We start from the raw sequence: 14,705 nt of genomic DNA, 5'->3' as shown, positions 1-14,705 counted from the left end.
CGGCTAATACAGAAAAAAGAAAAAAAAAAGTATAAAATGTAATGAATAATTAGATGAAAAAACACAAAGACATTGATGAGGACATGTAATGAATATTAAAATGTAATGTTGGATGTTCTTACCATAAATGTATTTGGAAGGTACTTTGGTAAGGAATGCGTGTTTCTTAAGAAACGAGGTCTATGATGAGAGGGAGGGAGTTTCACTTGAAAAATATTCTCATGTGCTTAAGTTAATAGAAGAACAAAGATGATGATAAGTTCTCAAAGATTTTGTTGAACTCATACCAATAAAATATCAAAAAAAAAAACATTAAATAATTATCATGAGATATACATAAATTTTATAATAGTAATCTACTAACTTATAACTTATTTATGATCTGATTATATTTTAAATATAAAAGTTAAAAGAGATTTATTGTTTGAATGTATCCAACATGAAAGAGTTGGAAGTATGTACATCGAATAAAATGTTATTCGGATAACAAAAGCACTTCATCAAATATATAATTCAATTTTTTTTTTCTAAAATACCATATATAATAATAAAAAATAAGATTAATTACCTGCGAAGTAAGAGAGAGTTGCCACGAACAAAGAATCACTATTTAGAGGAAATAATGAATCTATGACATATAAATTATAAGTTAAATACCTTCTTAGTCCTATATACTTGTGTGTTGATCATTATCTTTTACATTCTGCGTTTGTTTTCCCCAAATGATCTTTTGTAGCTATTATTTTTGCCATTGTTATTTTATTTTAGTCCTCCTAATATTTTTCTTTTTGTTTTAGTTCTTATATATATATATATATATATATATATATATATATATATAATATTTAGTTCACTTTTAAATTATCGTGAAATATATTATAGGGGTAAAAACTAAAGTATCCACATATTACAAAGACAAAAATATAATGTATTACAAAAACTAAAACAAATGTAATAATATAAAAAAAAACGAGGACAATTTCTAAAAACGTATTTGAACGTAGATTTTATAATGTTAGGTCAAATAAATAATTACTTAATATCTTCATTTTGAATTAAATGCCAAACATATTACCATGATAACTAAAAAAATGTTTGGAGAGGCTGCTTACGAATTTTAATGCGTGAATAATAAAATAATAAACTAAGTAATTAAGTTTAGCAGATAGTTTTCTTGAAGGCTATATGATTATATGTAATATCTTCATCAATATGTTATTTTATACAACTGCCATTAGGGGACATGTATTTGGTTGTGGTTAGGCCATGTTTTTTTAGGATATTTTCGGGGTTATGATATATAGATTATTTTTATTAAGATTGAAATGTTTCTTAAATAATTTATATTTATTTATTTATTTTGTTGAAAAAAAAAATTATTGTTAATTTTCCTACCTTGATACCAAGTTTTTTCACATTAACTTTCATTGATTTTCTTTTGGGTTCAAAATCAATCTTCATTCATGTTAGATCAACCCTCTCGAAGCAGTTCAAGCTAATTTTCACTTTTTTTATCATATTTTTTATAGAACGACAATGTTATTTAAATTAAATATAATTATTATAGATAATCAAATTTTATTTTTAAATATTAAAATCCAAATATATATCTAAAACTCGAATTCAACACCACCAATATTATTTCATGAATTAATTCACATGTTTGATTGTCAAATTTTCACTTAAAATTGTAGAAGGTAAGTCTATACATGTTAAAAGTGTTACAAATCTATGATTCTCACTTCCACATTTAATAAAAATATAAAAATATTGAATAACATATAAAGGTTCATAAATATATACTGTCTTAAAAATTTTAAGTTGAAATATTATAATATATTATAGAGTGCACTCATAATTTATTAGTACCAAAAAATTAGTGACGATAAAATAAGAAACTGATGTATTATTAATTTTTAAATACATAGTAATTTATTAATGGATAAAAGAGCCAAAAAAATGTAAACATTAAATATACAGTTTTCCTTTTTTCTTCAATTATATCAATTTAGTTATTTGGACATGTGAAAATGTTTGTTGACATGTGCAATTAAAACAGTTGGCAAAAAGAAGCTTTATATATGGCAAAGAACCATAAAACCTAAAATAATATGATAGTATCACACAAAAACATGAAAAAAGTGGAAAGTTGAAGAAGAGAAGAAGCTAAGTTTGGGACAGTTACCTAAGACCAAAAGCCATTAGAGGAAGGAAAGAAAAAGGCACAGACAAGACAAGGTCCAAGGAGTGCACATTATTATTTTGTAAATTGAATTACAATTCTCACAGTCTCTCTTGTTTGCTTGTTAAAGGAAACTTTGTACCTCTTTTATTTTTATTTTCTTTAAAAAAAATATTTATTCAAATATTATTACTCTAAATATTAAGAAAGCTTTTTTTTTTAAATGGTGCTATCAATAAAAATAATAATAAATACATTAGTTAATAGCATAATTCAAGGCCTACTATTTCCATTATGGCAATTGTTCTATCTCACATACACGAAATAATAATTGATGTACCTTACAGCATAAAGAACATAAGAAACACAAGTCATTATAAGAAAAAATAAGAAAAAAAAAGTATAAACTTAAATATTTAAGCAATTAAAATAAGTAATATAGAAAGAAAGAAACGAAAAACTTCAATTAGAATAGTTGAATATTTGTAATTTCTATTGCAGTATCATACTATCAATCACTATATATGACTATTATTTCATCCTTCAAAAATAAAAATATAATTTTTTAAGATTATTTAATAAAAATATAATTAAATTAATTCAAATAAATATAATTTTATTATATATAAAATTGAAGTTCTATAAATTAAAAAATATAACTTAAAAAACTTGGTTGAAAGTAGTAAATTATGAAATAACAATAAATGCTTTTTATTCATTATAAATTATTATGTATAATATATTTACTAACTTTTATAATAATTATTTTAAGAGTAATAATAATAATAATTTATTTTTAAATAATGTTACAAAACTATCCATATCCATTTAACTTATATATTTCACTTTATTTTAGTTTATTGTAATTTTTTTCTTTCTTTTATTGTGTCATATAAGTATAATATTTTACAATTTTTAAATTATATTATTTGTATTGTACAATTTATTATTAATAGTTATATAAAATGTGGTATGTGATTCATTTTAAAGTACTAACAATGTGTTGTTTATTTATTTCTTTTTCTGCACTAACCACCAAATTATATAAAAAAACATGTGTAGTTACTTTGAGATCGCCACCTTATTATTTGAGGCTGACACCACCACTTCGTCATCTCTCTCCATTCGAAAATTACCTTCAAGTTAGAATTCTATTTTGTTATTTCTATATTTGTTATAAAAATTATATATTAAGTTAGTCATAATAAATATTGTTTTAGTGTATACAGTTAAATATTTAATCTAACATTACTTGCACATTTAATTTGATTAAATTTAGTGATTGAATTTGAAAACAATTAGTTATAAGTTAAATTTTATTAAATTTGACTATAGATTAATTTTGTTAATTTTATATTAGTTTTACAAGGCATTTTTTCCATTGAATCTTCTTCATAACCAACATGGAGGAAAGTGTATGTCACATGGATTGCTTTTATGGTACTTATAAGAGTATTACACATTCCTTGTAGACACACTTAAAAGTATTGATTATATTTAGCATAATTAATGTTAAGATATATTCTTTAACACCTAAAAAATAATTACTCACAATATTATTAATATATAAAAGGGTCTATTCAAAATTTATAATAATTTAAAAATATAAACTCAAATACTACTATATATATGTAAATACAAATATTTATAAAAGGAAGGTTAGAAACAAAAATATTTTTTTCAAAATGTTGTTACATCACTTGTACTTATATTTATTCTTATATACAGTACTGTCATATTAGTTCACAATACAAACAAAACATGTAAGGATAAGGTATTAAAGTAAATTTTCAGCATAAGAAAAGTATATTAAAGAAGATATTTTAATCAATAGATTACAACCGTTTAATCTCTTTCAAATACCAACGTACAACAACCATATAAATCACATATTATATACAATCAAAGATATTTAACAAGTAAAATATCATCTAATGTTTTTCAAAAGACTCGTATTAAGTATGTCGTACGAGAGATTAACATCTGATCCAATACACAAAACTTAAATTTAGAAATAAACCTAAAAGAATGAATCATGATAAGTTTATTACAACTCAAGCCATGTGTCGACATATGTCACGATATGTGAGAACTACTAGGGTAAGTTCAATAAAATCCAAGTCGTACATCCACTTATGTCACGGTGTGCAAGAACTTGCCCCTCAACTTCTCACCACATATCTTAGTCTATGTGACTTAGATCAACAATGAAGCAATGATATCATTGTTACAACATATGTCTCAATATTTAATACACAAACCAAACAATAGTTCACATACCATCCTAGATATGTGACCACAAATTCAAACAAATTTCATCAATCTCAGTAATTAATCGTCATACATTATAACTTATTTAAATAAAAACACAAAATTAATTACATTTACAACTTAATATACATTTAAAATAAATTAAATTAGATTTTACATTTAAAATAAAATTTCACATACAATTTCAATCCATTGAAGAGACAATGAGAAAAGAAACATTTTTAAAAAAAAAAAATATTTCTTTTAGCTTGAGTGAGAATGAGTTCGCTTGAGTAAAAAATTGGTGAAAATGGTTGATTAAGCGAAAAATAGGGTTGAAAGTAAGGTTGAGTTGCATTTGTTGTTCTTCTCAACTTGGGTAAGCTCATACTGAAATTCCTTATTCCGAGGAAAATTTCAGCTCAAACAAGAGAACAATTCAAAATCTAAGGACCTAAAGTAAGGTATTCAAACACCACCAAATTTTAGTATGAGCTTACCCAAGTTGAGAATATCACTTTTCTCAATTGACCTTGTAGTGTCATATGTAGGGTTCGATTATAAGTCTCTAAGTCTCGAGGCCTAAGGCTGAGAGGTTGTGTGATATCATAGGTAGGTTCTGATCCATCTAGGAATGATTTGATAGGAAAAGAGTCGATCTTAGAAAAATATATGATCGAAGATTGAACATTTAATAGAGAAATCTCGTTAATGTCTCATTCACATTCAAGATAGTTTTAATGCAAGATTAAAATGCTATAAAGGTAAAATTGACATTTAATAATGAATAAAGACTAAAGGCAGTATTAAGGAAATAATAATTATCAAATTATATGCAATTATTGTATGCAATATTTGACGATATTGTACCCAATTATATGCAATTAATTTAATAATTATAGAATCTCATGATTAGTATCCTACCTAATTAGATTGTAATTTGGGAGAGAGAAACTCCCTATATATTTCATATACATGAGTGATGTAATATACACATAAGCGAATAAGAAACATCTCTTATTCTTACCATTTTTTATCATTTTCTTATATGGTATCAGAGCACCGATCTTGGTGCCCTGACAGCCTCTCCATTTTTATCCCCTAAATAAAAATCATGTCTGACAAAGAAGGCAGCAATTACGAGTTCGATAGAAACCTCGTACAACGCTTCAGTGCCGAGCAAATTCAGCAATTGGCAAGGGCTATTTACTCGCTCAACAATAACGGTAAAAGTGACACGTTTGTTAGCTCTGCAGGTCTACTTGCCCATAACTCCTCTTCTAATTCTGCTTTTACGAAACCATGGATTTTGGATAGCGGAGCAACCCATCACATTGCATCTGATTCACAATTTTTCACACACACTTCATCATCATTTATTTCAAATGTTAATCTGCCCACAGGCTCAACTGCGCCCATCTCATCTACAGGCACAATTAAATTCAATGACAAAATCACTCTCAAAGATGTTCTTTGTGTTCCTTCTTTTAATTTAAACCTCATGTCCATTAGTAAGATAACCAGTTCACTAAATTGTTGTGTCGTTTTTACTCCACATGGTTGCGTTTTACAGGACTTGGCTACGGGGAGGATGATTGGCTCGGGTAAACAATATGCAGGCTTATACTACATGTCCCCTCTTCCAAACCAAGCCCACGCATCTCAAATATCGACCGATCCTGATTTATGGCACAAGCGCCTTGGACATCCTTCTCCAGCGTGTCTATAACTTGTATCTTCCCTACTACCTATCCCTATCTGTAAAATTCTCATTCTCATTCATAATCATTGTAGTATTTGTCCCAAAGCTAAACAGACAAGGCTACCCTTTCCTTTAAGCACAATAAAATCTCATTCTCCATTTAATCTATTGCATTGTGACATTTGGGGTCCTCATAAAACCCCAACTCATTTTGGAAAACGTTTTTTTCTCACTATAGTCGATGACTATACTAGATGCACTTGGCTATTTCTTATGAATCACAAATTTGAAACCCAACATCTCTTAGAGTCATTCATTACATTTGCACAAAATCAATTTCAGGCATCTATTAAAACCATTCGCGTTGACAACGGACTGGAATTTATTTCAATGCATGATTTTTTTTCTCAAAAAAGGTATTGAATGTCAACGCACTTGCGTTTACACTCCTCAACAAAATGGAATAGTAGAACGCAAACATAGACATGTTTTAAACACAGCACGAATGGATTAGTAGAACGCAAACATAGACATGTTTTAAACACAGCACGAGCCCTCCTATTTCAGTCCAATTTACCATTAGAATTTTGGGGAGAATGTGTTTTAACCGCCACATATATCATTAATTGCTTGTCATCACCTTTACTAAAAAATAAATCACCTTTTGAGCTACTATATAATCAACCACCTTCACTTTCTCACCTAAAAACTTTTGGTTGCCTCTGTTACGCAACTGTTGTTTTGCCTAAGCAAAAATTTGATCCGCGTGCCCGACAATGCATCTTCATTGGTTATCCTCACAGTCAAAAAGCATACAAATTATTTGATATAGATGCAGACACTTTTTTTACAAGTCGGGATGTCATCTTCCATGAAAGTGTTTTCCCATTCTGCCAACAGTCACAGACACAATCCTCACCTCCATTACAAGGTATTTTGCCCACTATTGACATTGACTTACCCACTCCTGTCCAACATTCACTTGATCAACCTTCTTCTCTTACTCATCACAATGCACCTGAACCTCCATCAAACCAACCTTTTTCTCCTACTCGTCACAATACACCTGAACCTCCATCAAACCAACTCTCTTCTCCTACTCGTCACAATGCACCTGAACCTCCATCAAACCAACCTTTTTCTCCTACTCGTCATAATACACCTGAACCTCCAGTAGACCAACCTTCTTCTCCCATGCCAAGAAGTTTAGCACCCATTACCAAACCTTCTCTAACCGACCTTCCTGTTCGACGATCCAGTCGAACATCAACCCAACCTTCTTGGCTTTAAGACTACGTAACGGGATCCCAATCCAATCATTCGACCACTGCCCAAGACCGACCGAATGGAACCAGGTATCCTATGCATCATTTTCTTTCTAATTCACGATTTTCTTCTACACATAGTGCATATCTTGCTAACATCACAACCACCAAAGAACTTCACACTTATGCTCAAGCTATCCTTGATCCAAATTGACAAAAAGCAATGGACGAAGAACTTTCCGCCTTGCAGCTAAATCAAACGTGGACCTTGACACCGTTACCCGCTGGACAGAAACCCATCGGATGCAAATGGGTCTATAAAATAAAGTACAACTCAGATGGTAGCGTCGACAGATATAAGGCGCGCCTTGTCGCAAAGGGGTACACTTAGATTGAAGGTGTCGACTATTCTGAAACTTTTTCACCAACAGCAAAATTAACAACTTTGAGGTGTCTCCTCACCATTGTAGCATCCAGAAATTGGTTTACTCACCAGCTAGATGTGCAAAATGCCTTCTTACATGACACATTGCATGAAATTATTTACATGGACTTGCCACCCGGACATCATCGACAGGGGGAGAACATTGTATGTCGACTCAACAAATCCCTTTATGGTCTCAAACAAGCATCTCGAACATGGTTTTCAACATTTTCTCATGTGATTAAATCTGTAGGATTTCAACAGTCCAAGACAGATTACTCTCTATTCACAAGACAGAATAACTCATCATTTACTGCCCTTTTGATTTATGTGGATGATATTCTTTTGACAGGAAATGATTTGAAAGAAATTCAGCGTGTTAAAGATTGTTTATTACAACAATTTCGCATTAAAGATCTTGGAGACCTAAAATATTTTCTAGGGATTGAATTTTCCCGTTCCAAAGCTGGTATTTACATGTCCCAAAGAAAATATGCGCTTGATATTTTGCAGGATACGGGACTCACAGGTGCTCGTCCAGACAAATTTCCAATGGAACAATACCTAAAACTCACACCAAACAATGGAGAGTTATTAAAGGATCCAGTAAAATACAGGCGACTCGTGGGACGACTGATATACCTCACGGTTACTCGGTCTGACATAGCATTTTCGGTTCGGACCCTAAGTCAATATATACAGGATCCACGGAAACCTCATTGGGATGCCACAATTCGAGTCCTAAAGTACATCAAAGGATCACCAGGACAAGGGTTGCTATTGCCATCCGAAAACAATCTGACATTGACAGCTTATTGCGACTCAGACTGGGGAGGTTGTCAGACAACTCAGAGATCAGTATCTGGATATTGCATTTTACTTGGTTCCTCTATTATCTCATGGAAGTCAAAAAAAACAGACAAACGTATCAAGATCATCAACGGAAGCAGAATACCGCGCAATGGCCAATACTTGTTTGGAGATAGTTTGGTTGCGATATCTGTTGCAGGATTTAAAGGTGTCATGTAACTTGTCAGCTCAATTTTTCTGTGACAATCAAGCGGCATTACATATAGCAGCAAACCCAGTATTTCATGAACGCACAAAACACATTGAGATAGACTGTCACATTGTGCGAGAAACATTACAAGCTGGGATAATCAGTCCTTCATATGTACCGACACAGTATCAGCTCGTAAATATTTTTACGAAGGCATTGGGCAAGGAACGATTTTTGACGCTACGACACAAGTTGGGGGTTCTTGATCTTCACCTACCAACTTGAGGGGTAGTATTAAGGAAATAATAATTATCAAATTATATGCAATTATTGTATGCAATATTTGACGATATTGTACCCAATTATATGCAATTAATTTAATAATTATAGAATCTCATGATTAGTATCCTACCTAATTAGATTGTAATTTGGGAGAGAGAAACTCCCTATATATTTCCTATACATGAGTGATGTAATATACACATAAGCGGCGAATAAGAAACATCTCTTACTCTTACCATTTTTTATCATTTTCTTATAGGCAGGACCAAATATAGGAGGGAGGAAGGATCATTAGAGCATAAAAGGGAAGATACAAGGTCGAAAAAAAGAGGAAAACAACCCCAACTAGAAATCCCGGTGCCTTTTAGTAAATTGAATTTTCTAGTTAAGATTCATCCTTCTTGGCTAGAACATTTTGGCGCACACCGTCGGACAGGTAAATCAATCTCATGCCATTTTCATACATGCAAGTGATAAGAAGGACGATAGCACAAGAGAAAGGAGAGATGATATCCCAAATCTTGAACATGAAATGTCGTAAACCTTCGTGTTTAAGTTATATACTATTTTTCTTATAGGTCTCTTACATTTTTCTTTTTTCTTGTTAGGTTTTTAATGAGGCATAATGAAGATAATTGACATGTGTTTATCATAAGTTCGATTGATATTTTCACTGAAAGCATATCATGTTTGAATATGAAATGTGGTTAATCTTTGTTTCTATTTTAGTCAATTGTATACTATTTTTTAATTATGGGTGTTTATTTTGTTGATTTTTCCTATAAGGTTTTTAATGATAATAATGCTTATATGTTCGGTTGATATTTTCAATGAAGAGAATAAAAACCATTCCTAAGTCAATAACTTGGACATTGCAGAGTCTAATACTTGATCCAATCAAATAAAAACTATTTCCAAGTCTTCACTTGGATGGTGTCGATTCTAATACTCAATCTAATTAAATATAAATCATTCCCAAGTCAAGAACTTGGATGGTGCTAAGTCCAATACTAAATCCAATCAAATAAAAATCATTCTCAAGTCAAGAACGTGGATGGTGTAGAGTCCAATACTCGATCCAATCAAATAAAAATCATTCTCAAGTCAAGAACTTGGATGATGTCGAGTCCAATACTTGGTCCAATCAAATAAAAATCATTCTCAAGTCAAGAACGTGGATGGTGTAGAGTCCAATACTCGATCCAATCAAATAAAAATCATTCTCAAGTCAAGAACTTGGATGATGTCGAGTCCAATACTTGGTCCAATCAAATAAAAATCATTCTCAAGTCAAGAACTTGGATGATGTCAGATCCAACACTCGGTCCAACAAAATCATCACTAAGTCGTACAATTGGATAGTCGCCTCTTTTCCAAGGTATATTTTAGATCATTTTGGTTGGAGAAAAAGTAATATATTATAAAGCTCATAAGTTTGAAAGATAAAGCAAAATGCATTTTAAAAGTTTAGGAAACATAAAAGGCAAGTTTAGAATTTAAAAGATAAAATGTCGACTTAATTAAAACAAGTCTTTACTCAAACTTGGAAGGTTGTGTAGTTTTTAAACCATGTGACTTTGAGTTCAATTTTAATTTTTCTATATGTCGTTGGACGACATAAGACTAAGATACGACAGTTAAATCTATTTAATAAGTAATTATATCTATTTAATAAGTAAATTTCAATAATACCGTTAAAGCATTTAAACCATTTTAAATATGAATCATGATTTTAAAGAGGGATAATTAGTAATAAATGTAATGAATGGAGACTAACAACAAACATCACACGAATCATGATCAATGGATGAAAAATATAATATTTTAAAAAATAGTGACAAAAAGGTGTGGTGTCGTATGTAGGGTCTGATTATAAGCCTTTAAGGCTCAAGGCCTGATGTTGGGGAGTTGTGTGGTGTCATAAGTAGTTTTCGATTATAAGCCTCTAAGGCCTGAGGCTGGGGAATTGTGTGATATCACAGGTAGGGTCTAATCCGTTAAGGGATGATTTTGATAGGATAAGAGTCGATCTCACCAAAATATATGATCGAAAATTGAATATTTAATAAAGAAATCTCGTTAATGTATCCTTAATTTAAGATAGTTTTAATGTAAGTTTAAAATGTTATAAATGTAAAATTGAAATTTAATAGTAAATAAAGACTAAATACATAATCATATACAGAAGGAAAAGAGGATTGGTAGAGCACAAAAGGGGAAATACTAGATAAAAAAGAGAGAACAAAAACTTATCTAGAAATCTTTGTATTTTTTACTCAATTGAATGCTCTAGTTAAGATTTCATTTTTCTTTTTAGAACATACCCCATTACGGTTGATAATAAATTTTTAAGAAAATGAAAAATATTTAAACTAAAAAAAACTCACTTTGTGTGAAAATATGATTGGATAACAATGATAATTGATATAGAGTATGATGAAATTACATAAAAAAGATGAGGTAACGGAGGAATAAAATTAGAAAGAAATAAAAATAAATAAAAAATAAAAAAGAGGAAAGAGGGTGAGAGAAAGAGGGGTTTGGGAAAGTTACATAATTATGTAACAAAAATGTATTTAATATATATATATATATATATTTAATAATTATAATTAAAAAATATTTTAATAATAAATAAAATTAAAGATAATAATAATAATAATAATAATAAATTTTTTATTTTTATTTTTTTAATTAAAATTTCACTTTTTTTAAGTCTCTCCTAAAATCAAAGTGTATGAGAAGTAGATTCATTTTGTTATTAGTGGGGAGGGCCCTAAAGGCCCGAAGAGAAGTTGTTTAAATGATTCAACAAACCCTCCAACGCTTAACACAAGATGGTCCTGCCCCTATATACTAGACCTACTCCCCCCTTAGAGTCTAGGACTAGGATAGCATATACGATAGTAACACCACTGTCATCAACAATGCATGTCGTAATCATCACAATGTTTCATAAATGTCTAAATTAAATTAACCAAATTCAAATTCAAATCATTTTATTTTACTTTATTTCTCCCACCACACTTTCGTTAATTTATACATATGCTTAGAAACTAATATACTATAATATCATGACTTATAAATGTTGTCCTTTTCCCTTTTTTAGCTGTCACAATGTACAAAATACTCATTGCAAGGCTTGAGTTAAGGAGACTAAATTCCATATTATTCAGACAATCAATTTACTACTTTTTATTAATTCAATTTTTACATATGACTCGGTAAGTTGGGATTTTCTCTATTATATGCTAGAGAGGTTGGGCTTTTGCGCTCAATGGATTCGGTGGATTAAGGGGTGTTTAGAATCTGCTTCAGTCCCGGTGCTTGTGAACGGTAGTCCAACTAGGGAATTTACTCCTGGGAAGGGACTTCGTCAAGGTGATCCGTTAGCACCGTTTCTTTTCCTGATAGTTGCGGAAGGGTTGGCTGGGGTTTCCAGGATGGCAGAAGACAAGAGTTTGTTTGACAGTCTGGAGGTTGGAAGGGATAAAGTGAAGATAAATATGTTACAATACGCTAACGACACTTTATTCTTTTGTAAAGCTAATACAAAAAGTGTCTTCAATCTGAAGGCGATCTTACTCTACTTTGAGCTTGCTTCTGGGCTTAAGGTCAATTTTGTGAAGAGTACTATCGGTGGGTTGGGGTTGGATCAGAGCTTGCTTCAGAGTTTTGCGGCTATTCTAAATTGTAAAGTGATGGTAACTCCTTTTGTTTATTTAGGATTGCCGATAGGAGGGTGTCACAAACGGGGTGCGTTTTGGAGCAGGGTGGTTGAGAGAGTTCAGGGTAAATTGTCAAGATGGAGAGGCAGGTGTTTGTCGTTGGCTGGGAGGATTTGCTTGTTAAAATCAGTTCTCTCCTCAATCCCGTTATTTTTTATGTCATTGTTTAAGCTACCTTCTGTGGTGGCAGAGAAGTTAGTTCGAATACAAAGGAATTTCCTTTGGGGATGGGGTTCAGATGGTAGGAAGATCGCTTGGGCCTCTTGAAAAAAGGTTTGTGAGCCTCGTGACAATGGGGGTCTAGGTATTATTGACCTAAGGTTGTTTAATTTGGCTCTACTAGGTAAGTGGATCTGGAGGTTGGGTACGGATAAGGGTGGTCTGTGGAAAGAGATCCTCGTTTCTAAGTACGGTGGGTGGAGAAGCTTGAGAGAGGAAGGTAAAGTTGGTAAAGGCTCTCTTTGGTGGAAAGATTTGAAGGAGGTGTGGGCTTCAGAGGGTTGGGGAAGAAGTTTTGAAGATGGGTTTGAGTGGGAAGTTGGTGAGGGGAGGGCTGTCCTTTTTTGGGAGGACAATTGGTTGAGTTGTGGAGCGTTGAAGAGTGTTTTCCCGAGAATTTTCTCTCTTAGTGTGACAAAAGGTGCAAAGGTGGCTGAACTAGGGAATTGGATTGATGGTGTTTGGGTGTGGCACTTTGAATGGCGTAGACCCTTTTTTGAATGGGAGAAACCTCTGGTGGAGCAGTTCTTTCAGTTACTACAAGGGGCGAAGTTGGAATCAGGGAAGGCAGATTGCTGGATTTGGAAGGCAGGGGGGTTTCATACTTTTACGGTTAACTCAGCCTATTTTCAGGTTAGGAAGGATAGAGTTGGGGAGGTTTCTCCAGTTTACAGTAAGTTGTGGAGGTGCAAAGCTTTGCCTTCCGCTTTGGTCACTACTTGGAGGGTGATGGAGAATAAGATTGTTACTAGGGTAAATTTGGAAAGGCGAGGGGTGGTGGTAGAGAATCTGGTGTGTGGTTTGTGTGGGAAGGTGGAAGAGTCGTCCTGTCATCTGTTTTCCGTCTGCGAGTTTACCTGGCGGGTGTGGTGTCTTTGTTTTGAGTGGCTTGGAGTGTCGTTTGTTATTCATAAGGACCCTTTGGTAAACTTTCAACAATTCAGGTTGTGTTCGGCTTCTGATGTGGTTAATGACGTTTGGGGTGCGATTTGGGTTGGTGTTGTGAGTGGAATTTGGAGACATAGGAACTCGGTAACCTTCGACAGGGGCGTGGTAGATTCGCTCGAGGTATTTGCACTGGTACAGGTAAATGTTTGCAAAGTCCTATCGTAATTCTTTTACGTACCCCAACTGGGTTTTGAACCCAGTGGATTGTATGAGGCTGGTTGTTTAATGCTTTCTTGAGTAGCTTTGGTTGTTCCTTATTTAAGTAGGAAGGTGTTCCTTGGTTGGAGGTTGGTAAGGTGCTAACTATTTATGTATAAGGGTTGGACCACCCCTGAAGTGGTTCCCATTTATTTATTTTTTATTGCTGATAAAAAAAATGATGAATTAAATCAATATTTTTTGAGTTATTTTTTTATTTTCTTATTATCCCAATACCTGTATTTTTAAAACACTTTAATTTTTTTCATATTTATTACATGTATTATTTTAGTAGAAAGATAAAGTAAGAAAATAACTTAATAAAATACGTCTCAAGTTTTAATTTATTTTTCGATATTTTAAAATAATTTTTAAATTAAATAAGAATAAATCAGATTTTTTTTTCAGACCTACTTGATTACTGTACTTTTTTATGGAGTAAAAATGACGAGTTACAAGAAAAAGGTAAACGAAAAGATGGAGAAGAGAAATATGTATATTATTAAA

Source organism: Phaseolus vulgaris, chromosome 10, assembly GCF_051622355.1.
Source record: "Phaseolus vulgaris cultivar YP4 chromosome 10, ASM5162235v1, whole genome shotgun sequence".
NCBI classification, from domain to species: Eukaryota; Viridiplantae; Streptophyta; class Magnoliopsida; order Fabales; family Fabaceae; genus Phaseolus; species Phaseolus vulgaris.
Note: the sequence above shows the minus strand (reverse complement) of the source record.